This window comes from Oryza glaberrima, chromosome 8 (assembly GCF_000147395.1).
Source record: "Oryza glaberrima chromosome 8, OglaRS2, whole genome shotgun sequence".
In the NCBI taxonomy this organism is placed as follows: Eukaryota; Viridiplantae; Streptophyta; class Magnoliopsida; order Poales; family Poaceae; genus Oryza; species Oryza glaberrima.
Window position 1 is genome coordinate 3,659,389 of NC_068333.1, and position 21,476 is coordinate 3,680,864.

A 21,476-nucleotide genomic window follows, 5' to 3' on the forward strand; every position below is an offset into this window, starting at 1 on the left:
AGAAGTTGGGTGGGCTGGTTGGCTATGCACATAATTTATTACCCTTCCCCTTATATAGGGAATGGATGCTAATAGAGCACAAGTAGAAGGTCTTATTGGAGCCAAAAGAAATATCAACGCCACCTATATGCTCAAGCCTTTTTTTTTTTGGTAGTGGCTGGGACCTTCATTTAAACATGTAAGGACCACTGTAGAATAATAAACAACCATGCTTTATTTATTCATGGGAACCGCTCCAACCCATGCTGCTCTTTCCTATTACCACTTTAAATATGTAGGGATAACTAAAATAACAAACAACTCGTCTTATTTCTATATTCACAAGAAGCACAACATAATTCGTGCCACTCTAACCTACTATCATCTTCAACACATATGTACAACTTTAAAAAAATAGCAACTCGTCTTATTCTTTATTCAAGGGAGCCATGGCTTAACTCGTGTTGTTGTTTCTCACTTACCGCCATCAAGTTGTCAAGGGATTGCAACTACTTGTGTTTCTTTTATAAAGGAACATATTGTACATCCTGTCTTCTATATCAACGATATACCCAAGAAATAAAAATAAGATCACTTAGTAGTGGGATAAACCTCTAACATGCTACGATGAAACCACTAAAATCACTTAGAAGTATCAAGAGCTAAGCCACGACCTGGTCAAAAAAAAAAAAAGAGCTAAGCCACGATGAGAAACCATTGGTGTCACCACTATCCATGGATCACTTCACAAATATGGAGTGAAAACCATCAATTTAAAATGGAATTTACAAATTTCATTGGCCTGCTGTGACTAGGTGGACAAAAAGCTCAGGCTCGTGAGCTTGGCTTAGAGTTGCATGCCACATATGCTTATCCAGCCGAAGGAAGGACATGTGGTCGTTTGCATGTAATAAATAAAAGAATCTCAATGTGTTATATTCTTTTAGTTTAATTTTGATGATAATGCATATTGATTAATGCTATATGTGTACAAGAAATGGAATTAACATTGTATTGGCAGAAAAATGAGATAAGCACAATATCAGGCAAAAATGTCATTGACACTTTGCAAAATAAAAATTAACACCCTGTGCTATGTACATTTTTATGCTATCACAATATTAGTCAATTTTTTTTTGCCAATACATCTTAGTTACATTTATGCAATGCTAATTCAATATCTTTTACATTTATAGTGTTTGTTGTTATCATTAAAATTGTATATACACAATCCATTGCAATCCTTTTATTTAATCACACACAAGCGACCACATATCCTTCCTTAAGCCGGATTAAAATATGGCACTTGAAGGGTAGAGCACTTGTTGAATGCCAGTTGTAATGTCCACTTCACTGTACTTTTCAGTAGTTTCACTTTTCAGTAGTTTCTAAAATGAGGGATATTTAGTATAGAATGGTGATGAATGGAAGGAATATAATTATTCACATATTACGGTGTTATACCATTTTCTAAACATTTAATTAGCACCGGTTTGAATTGCCTCCATCTATCAGTTTGAAAGCGGAAATGATCCATTATGTAGGTGTGTAGCCTATAAATGGTATCTAGAGACAACGTCCCTCACAGTTGCATGCACAATGTGATTAGTATTGTGGCATCAGGACTTAATACCTTACCGATAGTTGTCTAAAAGTTGGATTTATTTGAATACCTAGATCACGAGAGTTTAGTAACACTGGTTCTAAATGTGTATGTCCACTGCAAGCACCAAGGTTGCATCGGGAAGCTTGTGTGAGGAGCTATATCCTCGTTTTCTCTAATGAGCCCCCCATAATTAAGGTTCTATCTCGGGACATGGTCTTGCATGAGTAGGATAAACAAGAGGTTACTCACGATTAGAGGAATTGCAAGAGGAGGCACCAGACCAATCGTAGGGTGGCAAGACACCAGTTGTGCCAGTGATCTGTGGGCTCAAAGACGAGAAGCAGGTGGCTTAGGAAGCGAGCGTAATTGAGAAACTAAGCATCTATGAGAAGATTGGTGAGTATGGCAGAATGTGTTGCTCTTCCTCGTTATATAGGGAATGTTGATAGAGCATAGGTAGTAGAAGGCCTCGTTGGAGCCAAGTAATATCACGCTACACATATGCTCAATTATATTTTTCTCACCGGCTCTTTAGATGCTTCGCTTAAACACGTTAGGACCACTGGCATACTAATAAACAACTCTTCTTTTTTTTTTATTCTTGGGTAACATGACTTAACCCCTGTTGTTCTTTCACACCTACTATCACCTTAAACATGCAGTGACCATCACCAGACTAATAGGCAAACCATCTTATTTTCTTATTCACGAGTCGCCTCAACCGCTTGCTCTCTTCCTCGTCTGCTGCCACCTTAAACATTTACGGGGCATTTCTAGAACAAACAACAACTTGTCTTATTTCTTTATTCACAGGTGCAACAGCTAAACCCCTGCAGTCTTTTATCACTTACTACCAACTAGTTGCAAATTGGTTACAACCAGGGTTTCCCGAACCGCCGGGGCCGGGGTTACAGCGCCCCGGCGGTAAGCACGGTTACCGCGTGGTAACCGTGGTAACCGTGAAAAACCGTACAAAACCGTGCAAAATTTATTAAAAATTCAAATTATTTTTTAAATTTATTTGAATTTAAGGAGGCTACCGCGGTATTTATATTATCGTACCCCCGCGGTAAGTCCGGTAACCGCGCGGTTACCGACGGTAAGTCGAACCCTGGTTACAACTACTTATAGATTTTTCCTTAGAAAAATGCTTGAAATAGGATGCCATTCATGACGTCCATGCAACATGGGACTCGTGCGAGCACCCATCACATGACTCTGACCTCTTCCAACATAGGGCCACATTCGCCTTTACCAAGCATCCATATGGGGTCCACGCCTCTCTCTCTCCACACGCTCCTGATTAAAGCTTATGTTTCTGCTTTTGATGTGCGTGTTTCCACACTGGTTGGGCCTACCTGCCTGAGTTATTAATGATCCTTTAATGGTACCTTAAGATATCAAATAACTACAGTGCTGCATATCAGATATCATGATACTGAAACTATGAAGGTACGTACTATCACGGTACCATTCCCAAAAGTATCATAACTAATAAGTATCATCACTGGTAACTACATATCGCCTACGTTACTTGAATATGTCCCTCAAGTCTAGTGTCCATATCAAATACGTATGTATCATCAATTTTATGATTTTAATTCAAATAAATAAAATAATTTGGATACACTTCAAATACAACATTGATACGTCCAATGTCCACCTCAAAAACCTTGTGGTGTACCGAAGCACTCCACACGCTGCTGCGCTGTTGCCGCCATCAGGCACAACCGCACATCACCTTTCCCGCACCATCGTTGTGCACAGTGCGACAGCTCCTTGCCCTATGCCATAGCATATGGCAGTATATATACGGAAATGCTAAGGGGCGATCGATCGCCCCTTGGCGCCCCCTCTCCCCCACCTGGTTTTCTTTTTTGGCACCGTATTATTTTCCTATTTTAGTAAATTTATGCACCTAAAGTTTGTACACCTTAAGTTTACACATGTTTAGAGACCTAAAGTTTATAAATCAAAAGTTTATACATCCGATTCAAATTTGAATTTGAATTCAAATATTTTTTATATATAGTATTTCTATACATCTAAAGTTTATACACCTAAAGTTTATAGACCCAAAGTTTATAAGTCAAAAGTTTACATACCCGATTCAAATTTGAATTTGAATTATATCCGATTCAAATTTTGAATTTGAATTCAAATATTTTTTATATATAGTATTTCTGTACATTTAAAGTTTATACACCTAAAGTTTATAGACCCAAAGTTTATAAGTCAAAAGTTTACATACCCGTTTCAAATTTGAATTTGAATTCAAATATTAGTTTATAGACCCAAAGTTTATAGGTCAAAAGTTTACATACCCGTTTCAAATTTGAATTTGAATTCAAATATTAGTTTATAGACCCAAAGTTTATAAGTAAAAAGTTTACATACCCGTTTCAAATTTGAATTTGAATTAAAATATTTATGGTGTAGTAGGAAGGGAAGAAGGGGAGGACGAAGGGGGAAAGGAGGTAACGTAGTACTCGGGAGGGGTCCCATTAGGATTACCTGTACATATATACCCACAGGCTAGATGCAACTCCTCCACCGCCATGCCCAAGGGACTAGGGTCGCCACTGCCCAACACGGTCCCTTTGACGCCGGTCACTAGACACAATCCTAACACCACCAAGTTGTTTGTTTCCTTCGCTCCTCTTCTGGCCTTCCATTCTTGATCTGCAATGCCATTTTCTAAAAGAGTAAAGTGTACGGGCGGTCCTTAAACTTGTAGGGGTATGTCATCTAGATCCCTAAACTCTCAAAATGCATATCTAAGTCCTAGAACTTATCATAGTATGTCATCTAGGTCCCAAATCGCCACAATCCCTTCAGGATCCTACGTGACATGGTATTATTTTGACTGACAAATAGAACCCATTTATTTTTTTTCCTTTTTCTTTTTTTCTTCTCTTTTTTCCCCTTTCTTCTCCTTTCTCTGTGACCCGTGCAGAAAAAAAAGGGGAAAAAAGAATTAGAAGAAAACGAAAAAGAAAAAGAAAAGAAGGAAAAAAGAAGAAAAGGACACATCACGTCCATGTGGCATTGCCACATCAGCGCCATGTAGGATCCTAGAGGGGATGTGTCAATTTGGGACCTAGATGATACACTTTAACAAGTTCTGGGACCTGAATATGCATTTTGAGAGTTTAGGGACCTATATGACATAACTCTACAAGTTTAAGGACCGCCAATGCACTTTACTCTTTTAAAAAATAAAAATGAATCTGCATGACTGTGCAATTGCCTTCTTATATGTTCTTAGTACAAGAACTATCTTTTTATTAGATCTGATGGATTTTGGAACTGGAAGCTAAGTGCTAGTGCATCTAGCGATCGTTGATTCCACGGATTTTTCTTTGATTGTTGGCAGCTGCTGGCGGCTTGGTCTTAATCTCTTAGTTATACATAGTTAATGGGCTTGAAGCTTTTTTTTAAACATAGTGGACTTGAAGCTATCAACTACGGTGATTGTAGTAAATAATTTATATATTTTAATTCATATATATAAGCATATCCCGTATTATCTTTTGAAAAATACCATATATTCCGGTATTGCCATATTGCATACCTGTATCCATATCCCCATATCTATTGTACCACCATTGATACCTGATGGGTATCATCACTGGTACATGCATATGCAACATATCATCAGTAATTTGTGTATAGATATTAATTTGTGTCAATTAAGAGGTACATACCTCTACCTCCGGACTAACACTATAAGATACATATACCTTTCTATACCTCACAATGACCAGAAAAGTATTTCAAAACTCTGCTCTGAAATTTATTTCAAAGATAATGGCCAATAGATGTCAATCAGTCATTCTGAATCTAATCCATGAAAATTAATATGGATTTATTAAGGGCAGAACCATTCAGGACTGTCTAGCCTGGAGTTTTAAGTACATCCACCAATGCCATCAAAGCAAAAGAGAAATTGTAATTCTGAAAATAGACTTTGAAAAAATCTTTGATCTAGTGGAACATGAGGCTATTATACAAATCCTTCAAGCAAAAGGTTTTGACAATACTTGGATTTCATGGGTAAGAAACATTCTCACCACTGCTTCCACATCTATGCTACTCAATGGAGTTCCTGGGAAAGAATTTAAGTGCAAAAGAGGAGTAAGACAAGGTGATCCTCTTTCCTCTCTCCTGTTTGTGCTGGCAGCCGAGCTCTTACAATCCATTATAAACAAGGCGAAAGAAGAAGGAATTATCTCACTCCCATCCCAACTCATGGCAACTATTTTCCAATAATCCAATATGCTGATGATACTTTAATCATGCCAGCTATACAGAAAGAAATTTTCTGTCTCAAGGCACTCCTTCAAACTTTCTCTGTTTGCACAGGTCTTAAAATCAATTATCACAAGTCATGCATGGTTCCAATAAATGTTGATAACCACAAAATGGAGGTTCTAGCTGGCACATTTGGATGCAATATTGGATCTATGCCCTTCACATACCTTGGACTTCCAATGGGCACTAATAAACCAAAGATTGTTGATTTTGCACCCCTGATTGATAGAATAGAAAGAAGACTGCCATCTACTTCAGTGTTCCTCTCCCATGGCCAAAGATTGACAATGGTTAATTCGGTACTCTCCGCTTTGCCGACTTACTACATGTGAACTCAAAAACTCCCTAAAAAAGTTATCCAACATCTTGATCGAGCTCGTAGACACTACCTCTGGAGAAAGTCAAGTGACCCAAATGCAACAGTACAATCTTTGGCAGCATGGGAACTGGTTTGTAAGCCAAAAAAACAAGGGTGGATTAGGAATTGTCAATCTAGAAATTCAAAATATTGCTCTCCTCACAAAACATCTAGATAAATTCTTTAACTGCAAAGATCTACCCTGGGTCAATCTGATTTGGAACAAATACTATGTTGAATCTGAAAAACCTCCTCATGCACATAAAGAAAAAGGCTCCTTTTGGTGGAAAGACATCTTCAGGCTGATCCCTATCTTTAGAGCCATCACATCTGTAACTATTGGATCTAGAAAATCACTGCTCTTTTGGAAAGATAATTGGAATGGTCAGATACTTCAAGACACTCACAGCCTTCTATTCTCCTATGCAAAATAGGAAGACCTATCTTACAGACACCTCACTTTAACGAATAATGTAGAGGACCTTTTCCACACCCCACTTCCTGAAGGAGCTATAACTCAATGGCAATAACTATCAAATAACATCCAACAAATGCAATCCAATATTGAGCCTGATCAATGGAATTACTTTTGGACTCCAAATCTGTTTCAATCCAAAAAGTTGTATGAGCTCTTCTTCGCCCATATCCAACCGGAAATCCCTCTTACTCTCATTTGGAAAAGTAAATGCACAATGAAAATAAAGGTTTTTCTTTGGCTACTCTTAATGGATGACTAAACACTAAAGAACTGCTTCAAAGAAATAACTACTCTACGCAGGGAGGAATTAGATGTCTGGTGTGCAATGTGACAAACACATAAGACTATATCCACCTTTTTTTCTCATGTCCTTTTGCACAACAATGTTGGAACCATGTTGGCATAACTTGGAACTTAAATATGGAATTCATGAATATGTTCATGGCAGCTAAAAATCTGTTCCCTCATTCTTTTTTCATGGAAATCCTGGGCATTAGCTGTTGGAATATCTGGGCTATAAGAAATGATCTCATCTTTAATGGAACTCCAATCAGCTTCAGAAAATGGACCAGAGATTTCAAGGATGATTTTACTCGGCATATGCACAGAGTAAAGGCAGCAGACAATCCCAATTGGCAAGCATGGATACAGACCATTAGATATCACTGTCATTTATTCTCCCCCCTTATTCTCTCAATCCTGTACATATTTTATTATTATATATATATATATAGCCAGTAGGAGCCTCTCCTGCTGTTTTAACCGTAAAAAAAAACCAGAAAAGTATTGCTGGTGCTAATAAAAAACTTGTTTTCTAATCAATTTAACAAGTTTTTTTATCACTCAAATTGTGAGGAGGTATATACCTCTTCAAGGATGGAAGAAAGCCTTCAAACATGTACCTAGCCTAACATATATTCCCTCCATCCCAAAATGTTTGACGCCGTTGACTTTTTTAAAAATGTTTGACCGTTTGTTTTATTCAAAAAATTTAAGTAATTATTAATTCTTTTTATATCATTTGATTTATTGTTAAATATATACTTTTATGTATACATATAGTTTTACACATTTCACAAAAGTTTTTGAATAAAATGAATGTTCAAACATATTTAAAAATATCAACGGCGTCAAACATTTATTGAAGGAGGGAGTATAACGGTCAGGTAGGAAATAAAAGAGAAATCAACAAAGATCTGATTGCAAGGTTGTCAATTAGTAGTCGGAACGTGCAGAGATCGACACACGAGCACAATCGGTCAAGAAATCGGACTCGCCACCAGTCGATCGAGCTGTACACAAGTGCAGTTACCGTATACCGACTTGGAAAGCCAGACAATCAGACATTGCATGCTCGACTAGAATTAGGCCATGATCTCTCCCAATAAAAGTAGCCGCAGATTGTCGTACGTGCTGATCTCCAATCCATCGAAACAATCAACGTTGATCAGCCATGGCTCGCCATCGTCGTCGAGGTTTTCCGGCGACGTTGTTGGTCACGCTGCTGCGGCTCGTCGGCTGCCTGCTTCTCGTCTGCCTCGCCGCGCCGCCGTGCGCGGCGCCGCAGGTCAAGACGTCGCACGCGCAGTTCGCGTTCCACCTCCCGCTCCCCGACGGCGTCACCGGCGCCGAGAGCCTCGCCTTTCGACTCCTCCAACCATGGCCCCTACACCGGCTTCTCCGACGGCCGCGTCCTCCGCTGGGGCGGCGCCGCCGCCGGCTGGACCACCTTCGCGCACCACCAAGACTACCGGTAAGTATACACCACCTCACTCCGATCCATCGATTTTTTTTATTTTTTAGACTTTTTTATTTTTTTCAATTTTATTCATAGATTTTTCTAAAAAGTATTTCTAAATCTAAACCTTTTGGTCACGCCAGCTAGCCCTGTCATGGCCATATAACTTTGTCACGCCACGAGCAGCTGGCGTGGCAAAACAACGCTGTCGCACTAGTCACTCGAGGTTTAGTTTTCGAAAATATTTTTTGAAAAGATCTATTAATAAAATTTTAAAAAATAAAAAAGTCTAGAAAATAAAAAATCTCCACTCCATCACGTGCTTGATCGATTGACATTGATGTGTTCGACCGTGTGCGTGCAGGAAGATCCCGATGTGCACGACGCCGGTGGCGCCGCCGGAGGAGACGGAGAGCATGTGCGGGCGGCCGCTAGGGCTCGCGTTCCACGACAGGACGGGCGACCTCTACATCGCCGACGCGTACAAGGGCCTGATGCGTGTCGGGCCGCGCGGCGGCGAGGCTGAGGTGCTCGCCGCCGGCGCGGACGGCGTCCCGTTCAACTTCGTCAATGGCATCGACGTCGACCAGGCCACCGGTGATGTCTACTTCACCGATAGTAGCACCACCTACCCACGCCGGTAATTACCAAAAGAACACGATCGAAATTAAAATCAAATCATTTTTGCAACATGCAAATGTGTATGCAATGCGTAGCAACAACGTGATCTTTTGGGAAAGTGTTTTCATCCCTAAGTTTTTTAAGTAATTCAAATAGCCACTATTTTTTCTAAAAAAAATTGATATAATCATTATGAGATATATCACTTCACATAATCGTGCAAGTTTAAATTTAATTTGTACAAGTAAAAAAATTAACAAATTTAATTGCGAATAGCACATAATATTTGTAGTCAAAATATTCATTATTTTTTTTACAATTATATATGTTGAATTTGAACTTGTTTATATAGTAACATATCTCATATTGATCCATCTTATCAAAAGTTTCTAAATTTTCTTATAATTTCTTTAGTGGTATACGTAAAATAAGGAGATATCTTCTCAAGGGATGAAAATCCACTTCCTGATGGTCTCACTAACAAGAGTAGTGTGTTCATGTGGATGCAGGTTTAACAGCGAGATCATGATGAATGCCGATGCGACATCGCGGCTGCTGAAGTACGACGCGGCGACGAAGCAGGTGACCGTGCTCAGGTCCGGGCTTCCGTACGCCAATGGCGTGGCCGTCAGCCGCAACGGGAGCCACGCCGTGGTGGCGCATACGGTGCCGTGCCAGGCGTTCCGGTACTGGATCAAGGGGCCCAACGCCCGCGAGTACGAGCTCCTCGCCGACCTGCCGGGTTACCCCGACAACGTCCGGCGAGACGCCAGGGGGGGATACTGGGTGGCGCTCAACCAGGAGAAGGTGCGGCTCGACGCGACGGCGGCGGTGGCTCCTCCGGCGAAGCACCTCGTCGGCGTCCGGCTCGACGGCGATGGCGTCGAGGTCGAGGAGCTGACGGCTGCCAAGGGTGTGACGCTCAGTGAGGTTGTGGAGAGGGGCGGGAAATTGTGGCTCGGCTCTGTTGAACTCGATTTCATTGGCCTAATAATGCAATGAACAAAAAGATGTCTATATTTCATGTCAATTATCTAGTGTGAGGAACAAAAGCAGTGTTATTTAGAGACAGCTATATACACAAATTTTAACAATTTGACCCTTTGCAAAAACTAATTTTATAAATGAACCGTAGCCAAAACTTATTTTAAAAATGATTCTTTTGTTCAGCGTCAAATCGTATAGCGCTGAACTTAGACACCTCAGCGCCAAATAGCATGGCGCTGAATGCACGTTGGCACGCCGACTCGGTCTCCCATCTGCGGTGGCACAGCATTCAGCGCCAGTTGACGTGGCGCTGAGGTGTCTAAGTTCAGCGCCATACGATTCGGCACTGAACAAAATGATTATTTCTGAAATAAGTTTTGGCCGTGGTTCATTTGTAAAATTAGTTTTTACGAAGGGTCAAATTATCAAAATTTGTGCAACTATATATGTAGTGTTAGGAACAAAAGGACATAATACAGTTTGTACATCGGAGTTTGGTTATGTAGTTTTCGTCAACCTTGTATGGAGGTTTAGTAAAAGAAAATGTTATTAATAATGTCTTAGTCTATTTGGTGTTTTTTTAATCCGATATATGTATGGCGTTTTGGTTTTTAGACTCTATGCGATATCCCGAAATGTTTTTCAGTCTTATTTGTGCATACTTTGTGACGGTTGGGTGTACCTTTTTTTAATAAAGGAAAGGTCGGAATTAAATTTCATTATAAAAAGAAATATAGTGTTAGGAACAAAAGCAGTGTTAACTAGAAAAACAGCGCAAAAGCAGTGGTTAATTAGGTTTTTTTTATTAGCTTCACTTTTTTATGTTTTTTATTAGAGAAGGATATTTTTACCCGGCCTGTATATACAATTGGATATATGCAGCCTTTTTAAATTAGGAACATAGCCTATCGAACAGGGAACTTAGCTCTCAAATAACCCAATCTGAAATTCGTTCCTATATGCAGATTTGAACTTAGAACTTTGGGGTGCTACTCAAGTCACTGGCTCACTGCAACCACTAAGCTACATGCCCTTTCACTATTAGCTTCATTTAGAGTGTAATTCTATAATGCAAGTTCATTTATCCATTGGTGGGACAGAGACCCCCAACATACTAAAAAATAGAAGTAACAATAATGGCATGGCAGAACCACGATAAGAAACCATTGATGTCACCAATATTACTCCATGGGATCACATCACAACTAAGCTATGAACACACTAATTTATAATGGAATTTACAAATGTTCACTGGTGTCCCTTGATTATGGGGTTGACAAAAAGCTTAGGCTCACGCGTGCCACATGCATCCAGATGAAGAAAGGATATGCAGTGATTATTTGCATGTAATTAAATAAAAGAATCGCAATGTGTTATGTTATTTCAGTTTTCATGATAATGCTTTGATTAATGCTATATGGCCAGAATAAATGGAATTAACACTGTATTGGCCAGAAAATGTTATAAGCACAATATCGGGCTAAAATGTCATTAACACAATTTGCAAAACAAAATGTACGTAGTTAACACTTTGATTGAATTAACACTTTGGTTGTGTCACTACATCCTTTGGGCCCGGGAGATAGGAAATAGAAACAATTCCTTTTTCTTTGGCTGAGAGAATGATGCTTCATCACTGCTAGTTGGCCAGGTGATCAGGGGAAGGTAAAATACGATGAAAATAATCAATTAAGAAGCAAAGTGGCAATATATTAAGTTAAAGTTAAATTCTATCAAGTGGAGAATTCTTAAATCACACACTATTAGGAGGTAATATTTAACTTCCTACAATATGAGAAGGGCAATGCTTGTGAAGGATTGAGATTTATATTCTACTTAAAATTTTGGATTTGCGAACTAACATTTGACAAAAAAATATTTTGAAGGAGAAGTTTTATAATATTTTATACATCCAATTCACTTGAAGATTCATGCGCCAAGCCTCTCGCGGTCTCGCCCCCAAATATGCCAACTCCAGCAACTCTGACGACTCTTCGACTGCAATATCTGGTGGTGGCCTTGACTAGTTAGGGTTTGAGGTTGGGGTCACGGTGCAAGGAGGGTGGGTGGAGGAGGAGGAGAGGCAGAGGGGATTTCCCCGGGTTAGATTCTAATGTACACATGATGCGGCTTTTCTTATATCAATGATGGTGTCCTAGTTCTCTTAACAACCTTCTCATTATAAGAAGAGGTAAGAAGTAATAGTTTCCATCAACAAGAAGTTGTATCATCTTCATCTCTACCCATCATCGACCATCAAGAAGCAACCTTGTCTTTATCAAGATTGTCGTTGACCGGGAGAAAAGATATACAACTTCTTGTTGATGAAAATTGTTGCTGCTTACCTGTCCTTGTAAAGATAAGGTTATTAAAGCAAGCATACAAGTATACAACCAACCGGTGTGAAAAACCAAAAAGATGCCACATCATGCATCATAGATGTAACCATTTAGTTCTCCAGTGGTTGGACATTTTCTCCTGAAGACATGTACATTTCTAATATGTATAATTAACATGACTTATTGAATGTTGATTGAACATATGCATATTTAGGTAACATCATCTTGGCATGCAAGCCAACATAACATCCTAATTAGTGTCCAACTTAGTGAAATTAGTTACGACATGTTGTTTTGGCTTTGGTTCACACATACTAGATAAGTTTATGCACTGAAATAAGCAATTTGCAGTTCATGTACTAAATCGCACTCATCTCTCAAGTTCGTGTACCAACAGTATAATTTACTCAATAAACAACTCACCATACCTTATTTCTTTATGAGTAAATTGCACTATTGGTATATGAACTTGCGAGGTGGGTGCGATTTAGTACATGAACTTGTAAATCATTTATTTTGGTGTATAAACTTGTTTAGTGTGTGCAAACCAAAGCTAAAAAACATGTCATAACTAATTTCACTAAGTTGGACGCTGCTTGGGATATTATGTAGGCTTGCATGTCAAGACATGTAATATGCATATGTTCAATCGAACATATAATAAGTCATGTTAATTATATGCACACTGCAATCCTTTTAATTAAATAAAAGAAATAAGCATTTTTCTGCATGTTAATCAAAGTACTATATTCTTCCAGTTTTGATGATAATGCTAAATGGTTAACACTATATGTGCAAAATAGGTGTAACTAACACTGTATTGGGCAAAAAAAAGTAATAAGCACAATATCTGGCAAAAAAATGTCATTAACACTATTTGCAAAATAGAATGTAGCTAACATTGTGAGTGTATCAAAGTAGGGGACACTAGGGGAAGTAAAATGCACTATGCAAGGCAGTGGTTGTGCTGGTGATCCATGGACTCAAAGGTGAGAAGCGGGTGGCCAAGGCAGCGGGCATACTGAGAACCTAAAGCGGCTAGGAGAAAATAGGTTACTGTGGTACAATATGTTGCCCTTCCTCGTTATACAGAGGATAATGATAGAGCATGAGTAATAGAATGCCTTGTTGGAGCCAAAGAAATGTCACACTACCCATACGCTCAAGTCTATTTTTCTCACGGTGGTTAGACTCTTCCCTTAAACATGTTGTGACCACTGCCATTATAATAAACAACTCTTGTTTCTTTATTCGCTGAGGCCACGACTAAACCCATGTCATTCTTTCTTGCCTACTACCACCTTAAACATATAGGGACCACCACTAGAATAATAAACGACACGTCTTATTTTTCTTATTCACTGGTGCCACGGCTCAACCCCTTCCTCTCTAACTCACCTAGTGCCACCTTAAACATGTAGGGACCACATCCATAATAAAAAAACATGTATTATTTCATTATGCACGGGGTGCCATGGCTCAACCCCTATAAGCTTTTCTCACCTACTGCCACCTTGTTACAAAGATGTTGCAACTTCTTATAGATTTTTTCTTAGAAAAATGCTAGAAAATGAATGTCATCCGTGACGTCTTCACACCATGGGACTCATGCGAGGCACCATGTACCCAGTGCATAACTCTGCCCTCCTCCATCATTTGCATGGGACACATTTGCATGGGGCCCACACTTGCCTCCCACCACGCACTACCGATCAAAGCATGTGTTTTTGCTTTTGATGTGCATGACAGTTGGATAGATTGGGCAATACACTAAATAAATTAACTTCCATCAAGTGAAAGTACTTAATTCACACACAATTAAGTGGTAAAGGTCTAATTTCCCCCTTTAAGAGAAGGGGTGCACTTGTTAAGGATTGAAAAAGAAGGCCAATGACAAATTTATATCCTACTAAAGTTTTACCATTCTCTTATAATGCCATTAATTCTCTCATTGAAATGAAGGTGCATAGATCACATTTCTTACATTTTTATTTTTTTATATCAGTGATATTATATCTTGGGGAGAAAAGATCCAAACATGAAAGAAACACAAAAATTAGATTCTAATGTATACAACCTGTGGCTTTTCTTACATCAGTGGTGGTCTCCTAATGCTCTTAATAACCATCTCATTATAAGAAGAGAGAAGAAGCAATAGTTTCCATCAACAAGAAGTTGTATAATCTTCTTCTCCATCCATATTCAACCAATAAGGAACAACCTTGCCTTCATTAAGATGGTCATATATGGGTAGAGAAGATATATACAACTTCTTGCTGATGAAAATTGTTGTTGTTTCCCTGTCCTTACAAAGAGAAGGTTATCAACATAAGTAGACACTCAAACGGTGTAAAAAAAAGGCCACATTATGCAGGAACTTGAATGTAAACTTTTATGTTCTAGTGGTTGGACCTCCTTTTCTCCCAAAGACATGAGACTACTAAGGGTATGCCCAATGTAGTGACCCCACGTCATGGTTTCGAGCTTCAGCTAGGCTCGGTTACCATGCTTGAGGTTTGTGAGTGGCTAGTTCCATGGGTGCCAGAGTTATTTCTACAAGGCACGAGTAGCCCCGATGAAAAGGAGGTGGTCCAAACAAGAAATATGGAGAGAGACAAGGGGGTATGTGTAAGGATGGACAGACTAACCAAGGGATGCCGCCACCATCGACCAGGAAATGTTGTCGCAGTCGACCAGATCCAGCAAGCAGTTGTTGCAGGCACCGAGGGAGACTTGACCTTGGCCTGATCTTGTGAGAGTTGCCGCCGCCGCCGCCGAGGAGGACTTGGCCATGACCTGATCTGGCAAGCACTTGGACGGATCTACCTCGAAGCTGAGCTCATCCATAGGCTTTGAGCAGCCCTGTGTCGCCGCAAAGCTCATCAACCCTAGCCGCCAACAATCTATGCAACAGTGGAGCTCATCACCCCAAGCCATGGCCTGGATGTGGTTGACGGTGCTGACTAAGAATGAGAGGATAGGAGCGGGAGAGACAGAGGAAGCAACAACAGGAGAAGCATCGTCAAGGTATCATTGTCTTTGATTTGGATTGGGGAGAAGCGAGGAGGGGTTTAGAGAGAAGGGAGGGGAGGACAAGGTGGGCAGAGGCACAACAGTGACGGGCTGAGGGGCGCAGAGATGGGTTTCTAAGAGAGAGAGAGAGAGATAAGGATAGGGGCGGGGGAAGAATGATCTTTTCATGGAGAGAGAGAGAGTGAAGTGGGTGGGGGAGATAAGTGGGGAAATTGTTTTTGGTAGTGGGCCCCCCAAGTATCAATGCTTTATGAACATTGGTTTTGATGGTAGTTCCAACTACTTTTTCCAAAAGGTTGGAACCACTGTTGAGACAAGGATGCATTGCTCATCTCCCCAAGATATAATATCACTGATATAATAAAATGTCAGATATGCGATGTTTAGACTCCTGAGTCAGTAAGGTAATTAGTGGCTTAATAAAAGACATGATAAAAAATTTAGTAGCATATTAGGCATTTACCAATAAAGAATTGGGAATTACTATTGGAAATTCGTCTACTTTCTCAACCTGTCACACGGAGATGTGTGGGCTGCCAGAGTTGTGTCTTGGCAAGCTTTTGAGCAAAAGCCACAACACCATCTTCTTTGATGAGCCTCTAAGGGCGTTCACAGTGCACTGAGGTGGTGTTCTGCCCCATCCACGTAGGAGATTCCTCACCAGATGCGTGCATGGTGTTCCCAACTCAAGACCGCGGAGCCAAACTAAGTCACGTGTTCTTCGTCAAAACTTGCAGGCATGGGGCGAGGCGCAGGTGGAGCGGCGCATTCAGAGGCTGTGGCCCCATGCGACGCCCTCACATCCCATGCGTGATGGCGGTGGTTGCTGGCGAGGCCATCACCCCGAGTAGGTGTGTCGTCCCTAAAGTGGTGCCGCTCGCTAGATCTGGCAAACCCAAGGTCGGATCTGTCGAGCTCAACGGGGTGGCGGCGGCGGCCTAGGGAGGAGAAGGAAGATGGTGGTGGCAACGGCCTACGGAGGAGAAGGGAAGATGGCGGCGGCGGAGGAAGAGGAGGCGGTGGATATGATGACCAAACCTCGTTGTTGTCACCGTTGCGCATAGCCGAGGACCACAACAGCAGCAGCTCGGCGAAGAGGGCCACACCACCAAATCTGCCCTGCCGAGCTCCTGTTGTCCCCTGTTCACGCCCCCCAAGATCCCGCTGCACCTTTCTCCACTCACGCGCCGCCGAGCTCCTGCCACGCAGTCCCCCACTTGGGCCGCTGATTGAAGGAGGAGAGGTAGAGCCCTGTTGGCACCGTCGCCATAAATAGAGCAGAGGGCGAAGAGGACGGATGGGCTGAGGATGATAGATAGACTTTTCCAGTTTCAGCCGGAAAAGGAAAAGGGGATTTAATTTACTTTTCTAGTTAAATTAATCACTGAAATGATCTCTGAATTGTTAAAAATATTTCTAGTGCTCAAATAATTTCAAGAAAAATCCTAAAAATAATTGGACACTCAAAGTATTTAACAACATTAAAACCAGATCCTTTAATGATTTGTTCATTATTTAAATAATTACTGAAATGTTCTTTGTATTATTAAAATTAGTAATTGAGCTCTGAAAAAAATCCGAGAAAATTCCAGAGAGTATAATTAATCATGGAGAATTTAATACAAATTAAATCCAGCCATGCTTTATATTTAGGAAATTTTATTTCCCATATTTAACTTTACTTGTAAATTAATGAACATTTAATATAAATTATAAAAACAATTTATAAGTCCTAAAACGAAAAGTCAGGCTGTGACATTCCCTTAGCTTAGGGAGAAGCAAGGGGAGGCACTGTACCAGTGGTAGGATGGCAAGATGGTAGTTGTCCTGATGAATCCATGGGCTCGAAGACGAGAAGCGGTCACAGAGGCAACATGCATAAGAGTATTTGAGCAGCTAGGAGAAGTTGGGTGAGCAAGTTGGCTATTCGCATAATGTATCATCCTTCCCCTTTATATAGGGAACGGATGCTGTTAGAGTACAAGTAGAAGAAGGTCTAATTGGAGCCAAAAATAATAATATCATCACCACATATATGCTCAAGTCTACTTTTTTCGTTAGTGGTTTGGCCCTTCCTTTTAACATGTAGGGACCACTACTAAAACAATAAACAACCATGCTTTCTTTATTCACGGGAACTGTCCAACCCATGCCGCATTTTCCTACTACCACCTTAAACATGTAGTGATAACTAAAATAATAACAAACAACTCGTTTTATTTTTGTATTCACAAGGGACACAAAAATAATATGTGCCGCTCTTACCTATTACCATCTTTAACACATATGTACAACTTAAAAAAATAGCAACTCGTCTTATTCTTTATTCATGGGAGCAATGGCTTAACTCTTGCTGTTCTTTCTCACTTACTGCCATCAAGTTGTAAAGGGATTGCAACTACTTGTGTGTTTTTTTATAAAGGAACATATTTTACATCCCATCTTCTATATCAACGATATACCTAAGAAAATAAAAATAAAATCACTTAGTAGTGAGACAAACCCCTAACATGCTACGATGAGGTACCACTAAAATCACTTAGAAGTAACAAGAGTTGAGCCACGATGAGAAACCGTTGGTGTCACCACTATCCATGGGATCACTTCACAAATATGGAGTGCAGAACATCAATTTATAATCGAATCTACAAATTTCATTGGCCTGGGTGGACAAAAAGCTCAGGGTTGCATGCCACATATGCTTATCCAGCCAAAGGAAGGACATGTGGTCGTTTCCATGTAATAAATAAAAGAATCTAATGTGTTATGTTCTTTTAGTTTTGAGGATAATGCATATTGATTAACACTATATGTGTACAAGAAATGGAATTAACATTGTATTGGAAGAAAAATGAGATAAGCACAATATCAGGTGAAAATGTCATTAACATTATTTGCAAAATAGAAATTAACACCTTGTGTTACATACACATTTTATGCTATCACATTGTTAGTTAATTTTTTTTCCCAATACATGCTAGTTACATTTATGCCAATGCTAATTTAATTTCTTTTGCAGATATAGTGTTTGTTGTTATCATTAAAATTGTATATACACAGCCCATTGCAATCCTTTTATTTAATCACATACAAGCGGCCACATATCCTTCCTTAAGCTGGATTAACATGCGCAGCACTAGAAGGGTAGAGCACTTGCTAAATGCCAGTTGTAAGGCCACTTCACTGTACTTTTCAGTAGTTTCTAAATTGTCGGAGATTTAGTATAGAATGGTGATGAATGAAAGGAATAATTATTCACATATTACGGTGTTATACCATATTCTAAACATTTAATTAACACCAGTTTAAATTGCCTCCATCAATCAGTTTGAAAGCAGAAGTGATCCATTATGTAGGTGTGTAGCCCATAAATGGTATCTAGAGACAACTCCCTCGCTGTTACATGCACGGTGTGATTAGTATTGTGGCATCAGGACTTAGTACCTTACTGATAATTGTATAAAACTTGGATTGATTTGAATACCTGGATTTTGAGAGTTTAATAACACTGGTTCTAAAATGTGTATGCCTACCTCATGCACCAACGTTGCATTGGGAAGCTTGTGTGAGGAGCCAAATTCTCGTTGTCTCTAATGAGCCCCCTTAATTAAGGTTTCATGTCGGGACTTTGCATGAGTAGGATAAACAAGGGGTTACTCGCGATTAGAGGAATTGCAAGAGGAGGCACCAAACCAGTCGTAGGACACTAGTTGTGCCAATGATCCGTGGGCTCAAAGGCGAGAAGCAGGTGGCGTGCGTGGCGTTCCCAACTCAAGATGTGTGCGTGGCATTCCCAACTCAAGACCGCAGATGCCAAACTAAATCACGCGTTCTTCGTCAAAACTTGCAGGCGTGGGGCGAGGCGCGCAGGTGGAGCGGCGCATTGAGAGGCTGTAGCCCCCGAGCAAGTGTGTCACCCCTAAAGTGGTGCCGCTTGCCAGATCTGGCAAACCCAAGGTCGGATCTGTCGAGCTCGATGAGGTGCTGGCGGAGGCCTAGGGAGGAGAAGGAAGATGGCGGCGACGGTGGCCTGGGGAGGAGAAGGAAGATGGTGGTGGCAACGGCCTAGGGAGGAGAAGGGAAGATGGCGGCGGAGGAGGAAGAGGAGGCGGTGGATCTGATGACCAAACCTCGTTGTTGTCGCCGTTCCGCGTAGCCGAGGACCACAACAGCGACAGCTCGGCGAAGAGGGCCGCACCACCAGATCCGCCCTACCGAGCTCCTGTTGTCCCCCGGTCACGCCCTCCGAGATCCCGCCGTACCTTCCTCCACTCGCGCGCCGCCGAGCTCCTACCGCGCAGTCCCCCACTTGGGCCGCCGGTCGGAGAAGGAGGAGAGGTGGAGCCCCGCCGGCACCATCGCCGTCGCCGTCGCCGCTTGGGTCACGCCTTCACCGCTCCGCTCGGCACTACCGCCTCACTTCCTCTCTGCTAGGGAAAATACACTGAGAGAGGAGAGAGAGGGGGATGAAAAGTTAAGGAGAGGTAGTGGTGGGACCCACCACAAGTGACCTGCACTATGGAGCACGTAGCAAATACAGTTTTCAGTGTATGTGGCATGTGAGGAAATGTAAAAATCCATGGCGCATTGCTATTGCCCTAATAAGGAGGATGAATGTGAGGTTCCCCTGGCTTAGAGGGGGTGGCCAGGGAAGGCACCGAACCAAAGGTGTGGTGGCTAGGTAGCGATTTCGCCAGCGAATTCATGGGCTCAAGGGTGAGAAAGGCATTGGCACAACCAGGAATTTTTCATTGGGTAGTCCTACTTCTGAAGTTCACATCACACATGAAAATTTTGCAAACACTGCAAACACCATATATAAGTACAAATTTGGTTAAAAGACGATGCAAATGTAGCAATAATATCAACATCAATAATCGACTAATTTAACAAACAAGTCCAAAATGTGCACAAGCAACTACAAAATGTTGAAATATTAGGGTAGGCCAATACCAATCCCATTCCTCTTCATATTTTACCAAATAAAACAATACCAATCTTACAATAACATAAGTTATTTATTCACATTCAATCATTCACAAATCACAAATCAGCATCCTAAGTTAAGAGCTAATTAATTAGCCATGGGTATGATCAATGAGGCAAGCTAATCAGTAATCACTAAACAATAATCACAAATTGCATATTCACATGTTCACTAATCACAAATTGAAAATATAACATTATGATAGTACTCTAGTAGCAATCACAGATTGCATTACGAAGCTATGAACTAGAGTAGTGCTCTAGAGCCTAGAAGTAGAGGAACCTCACCAGCAGGAGAAGGCTAGAAGGCGGCAATGCGATGCTGGCATGGGCACACGGCAAGGAAACAGAGCCAGCAAGCCAGCCAGCTACGAGGTCTTGGTCTCGCCATGATATATAGAGAATGTTGACAGAGCACGGATAGTGGAAGGCTTTGTTGGAGCCGAGAAATGTCATATTATCATACACTCAAGTTTGTTTTCTCATTCCATTTGTTGAACCCTTCTCTTAAATACATAGGGACCACTACTATAATAATAAATAACTTGTTTTTATTTCTTTATTCACGTGGATCACGACTCAATGTCTATTGCTTTGTTGTTAGCATAAGTACTAACCCTTATGGGAGCCCAGAAATATCATGCTGCCCGTACGCTTAACTTTTTCTCAAATGATTGAAACCCATTGATTACATACGTAGGACAATTACTAGAATAATAATAAACAAATTATCTAGCTTGTTTCTTATTCACGGGTATCATGGTTCAGCCTTCACCGCTATTCCTCACTTAGTGCACTGCCACCTAGTTGTAAGGGATTCTCTTATAACTACTTGAAAAGAAAATTTATAACAGAAGATGTTTTATGTTGTTGGCTTATACATCAAATATGTGTAGCCTAAAATTAGAAAGAAATGGAAAATAAAATAACTTATAACGGCGGGACAAACCCAGAACATGCTATAGGTAGTAAACAAATGAAGAAAAATCAAATAACTTATAACAGCGGGACAAACCCAGAACATGCTATAGGTAGTA

At 40.7% G+C, this 21,476-nt stretch overlaps 1 pseudogene; it reads left to right on the forward strand.

Annotated features, from left to right (window-relative positions):
- Positions 1-8,188: 8,188 nt before the first annotated feature.
- Positions 8,189-10,096, forward strand: LOC127782044 (protein STRICTOSIDINE SYNTHASE-LIKE 10-like; annotated as a pseudogene).
- The last annotated feature ends 11,380 nt before the right edge of the window (positions 10,097-21,476 follow it).